The 3,807-nt window shown below is 45.2% G+C and overlaps 1 pseudogene; it reads right to left on the bottom strand.

The window, feature by feature from the left end:
- Positions 1 to 381: 381 nt before the first annotated feature.
- On the bottom strand, positions 382 to 482 carry LOC113458057 (annotated as a pseudogene).
- Between the last annotated feature and the right edge of the window lie 3,325 nt (positions 483 to 3,807).

Raw genomic sequence — 3,807 nt, 5'->3', positions numbered from 1 at the left:
AATAGAGGTGTTCAGCATGTACTATCACCACTAATGGCAATAATAATTTTTAATTAGACAAGATTTTACTTAAAAATTTTCTTACAATATATTTTATTCTAGTCTTTCTCCTCCCCATCTCCCCCTGCCAGCTTCTCCCCACTTCCCTACCCTTCCAACTTTGTTTTTTTCTCTCAAATAAAAGAAAAGAAAAAAAATACAACAAAACAAAAGTCTCACAAAAAAAAAAACAACCTCACAACCAATCAAACAACAACAAAATGTAAAATCTGTTTTATGTTGACCAATTTGTCCTGGGCACAGGGCCTGTCCCGGAGTGTGGCTGATGTACTCAGTGACACTCCATTGGAGGAAACCAACTTCCCCTTTCCCATCAGGTGCCAAAACATGGAACTCTTCCAGAAGAGCCTTCCTTGCACAGGGGCCATGCTAATCCTCTCTGTAATGGTCCAGTTTAGTATACATGCTGCCAAAACAAGCATGGCAATAATGATTTGAACTTCTTGAATATACAGCTGAGGCTTCAATTATCAAATTCTTAGACCTATGAAGGTCTAACACATTTTCTTTCTGGTTGTTGAGATAACTGAGGTTTAGTATGTCTACGTTTCTTTCATAAACAAGCATCTCACTATGTGGCATCTAGAAAACCAGTTATGTCAGAATTCATCACATTCTCCATCCCAGACCGATACCCATGGGAGCCCCCTGGGAAGACATGTAGGACTATAATTGTGTGGTTCAGGGTTGGGTGTGGGAGCCACTCCTCAAATGGCTGCTAAGCACCTGAAATGTGGCCCATCTGAGTTCAGAGATCTTGAATATGTGCAAGACATACCAAACTTTACATCAATGTAAAACACTTTGTTCACAATTTTTATACCAGTTTCATGTTGAAATCATATTTTGGATACGACAAGTTGTATGGAAACTACATGGATATGGTCTAAGAGCAAGACACAGATGGAGACAACATGGAGCTGCGTGTGAGAGCGGGGTGTGAAGGGTGTTCATCTGGAAAGAACACTTCTACCCTTTGTCCCTGCATTGGTCGCATCTCTCATTGTGACCAAATTCCTAACAAGAAGTGACTTAACGGAGAAGAGCACGTCTGGGTTTATAGACTGAAGAAGTCTGATCTGTCATAATGGGGAGATGCGGTGGGTAGCTCAGGGATGGCAGGAGTATATGGGGACTGCTTACCCACATAGCAGCACAGCAAACAAGCACAGCTGGGACAGAAAACAGGGCCAAGCCACAAACCACAAGGTCCCCAAAGATCCTCTTCCTCCCGCTGGGCCTCCTCTCTTGAAAGTTCTGCAAGATTTCTACAAGGTTCCAGAGCAGCGCCCCTAGCTGTTCAGATGCATGAGTCTGAAGAGTATGGGGATCCTAACAGCTGCATAAAGCAAGGCTGATTCTGGACAAGAGTGACAGTGACAATGATTTTCTGAGAGCTGTGCTGGGACAGGTTGGGGAGACACCCAGGGAGGTGCCCTGGTCAAGGTTGTTTGGGCTTCAAAGTTGGTCTTAACACTGTGGGCCCTTAACTCTTGACCCTTGGGAAGTGGTGTCTGCCGGCTTCACCCTCGGTCCCAGGCCTGGTGAGGAGGACTGTGAAATACCTTCAGGAATGTAGGTTATTTTGTTCATGGGAAAGCCTTTGGGCTCAAGTACTAACTCCATTTTGTAGATAGGAGCAATCAAGGATTCAACCCAAAGTCACATGGTAAGTAAGCTCACACACGTGGCCTTACATGATCCAAAGCCTACGATTTGCTTAAAACCATTTGAATTTTTTTTCTAAACATTAAAACAATTTCTGAGGCAGATGGATGATTCTGGCCAGACACAACTTGGACACTTACTGGCTTTTTTTTTTTTTTTTTTGACTTGAAGCCAGATACTTGATTTTGCTACAGCTCAAGTTTCATAGTTTTAATTTGGGAGAGGGCAACAATAGGACATATATAAATTTATTACAAAGAATAACACAAGAACTTCATTAAAATGCTCAGCAAAGTACTTGGAATATGGCAGAGACAGCAAATACTAAATATGTATGCTCATTTGTGTGCGTGCGTGCGTGCGTGCGTGCATGTGTGTGTGTGTGTGTGTGTGTATCTGGGTCCAACACAGGAAAAGAAGAGTAAGGCATCATTCACTAGAGAGAATGTTCCCAGATGCCTCAGGCATAGGCTGCCTTCGAGGAGCTCATGATCTGGAGGCAGGACAGGAACAGGGAAAGCGCGTACGAATGAATGGCACGCACGTGGTCATGGGAACAGGAAGTTTCTAACATTGAGGGGGACTGGGAGGTCGGGGGAGATGACCTGGGAGAGAGGTCAGCAGAGACCAGCCTGAGTCCTCGCTGCAGCAACAGCACCCACGAGCTGCACTTCAGCCTGCAGCTCTTAGGACGCATGAGCTGGCTTCAGGGCTGCAGCTCTAAGGAGGAGGGAGCGAGTGGCAAACAGAGGGAAGGGACATGGTCATCCCGGAGCTGGCAGGTGAGCACCAAAGATTGTAGTTGGGAGTGTGAACCGGGCCACATTTGGTCATGAGGAAACGATTGTTTCCCCTTTCTAGACACAGGACCCTCCTAACTTCAGAGAGCACTGCCAATCGAGTGACAAGTGCGCGCCTCTAAAGCCAGGGACGAGTGATGACTTAGGCTCTATCTCAGAATCTCTTTTCTATAGCCCAAACTTTGACACACAGCTTGCCATACCTCTTTCTGTGAAGAGGGCCTTCCTACATCTACCTCTGTCCATCCTGTTCCTATCTTCCCAAAATGTTGTCATAGAAACGGGAAGATCCTTGGCAGTGCTGAAACTCATTGCAGCTTGACTTTTGAGTGGCTCTTCTGGGATCCAGGGGGGTACGGAGCTGGAGGGTGAGTGATTGGCTGCTCCAGCCTGCCTGGCCAAGGGCTCCAGGCAATGCTGAGCTGAGAGGGAGTGGGTGACTTTTGAGGGGAACACCATTTCAGGAAGAAATGACTGTAAGTCCATCATGAGGGGTCTCCGGTGTGGGCTTTCTGGGTACATTAGTGACTGTGGTTGTGGTATGATGCTGACGATACCCCCTCAGGAGGGAATTATGGGGCTTTATTACCAGCAGGGGCAGTGCAGTTAGGTCATTTCTCAGGTGAAGGGACCTGTTCTCTTCTTTCCAAGATGATCTAGTTCAGGGTTACAGAAGTAGCGATTATATTCAACTTTTGTCACCTCAGAAGTTAGAACAACATTTGGTATTTCTGCATTTACTGAGTTATGAACTAACTGGCACCAATTTCCCCAGCTTCCAGACCTTATTCTCGGTCGTTTCTCTATTGCTTTAATAACAATAAAGAAAAGAGAATACTTGTAAGGTCTCTCCTGCCCTATGGAGACCTAAGGTCTTCCCAGCAATTTCTTCTTCTTCTTTTTTTTAAAGATTTATTTATTTATTTATTTATTTATTTATTTATTTATTTATTTATTATGTATACAGTATTGTCAGTATTCTGTCTGCATGTGTGCCTGCAGGCCAAAAGAGGGCACCAGATCTCCTTACGGATGGTTGTGAGCCACCATGTGGTTGCTGGGAATTGAACTCAGGACCTTTGGAAGAGCAGGCAGTGCTCTTAACCACTGAGCCATTTCTCCAGCTCCAATTTCTTCTTTTTTTTAAGACAGGTCTTACCTAGACATTTGACAGATGATTTTCCAACAGTCTGGGCCCCTCCTCCTATCTCCTATCACAGCCTTGGCCCCTCTCCTATCTCCATCACAGCCTTGGCCCCTCCTCCTATCTCCATCACAG

This window comes from Microtus ochrogaster, unplaced genomic scaffold (assembly GCF_000317375.1).
Source record: "Microtus ochrogaster isolate Prairie Vole_2 unplaced genomic scaffold, MicOch1.0 UNK1, whole genome shotgun sequence".
NCBI classification, from domain to species: domain Eukaryota; kingdom Metazoa; phylum Chordata; class Mammalia; order Rodentia; family Cricetidae; genus Microtus; species Microtus ochrogaster.
This window is presented reverse-complemented; position numbering and strand designations above follow the sequence as displayed.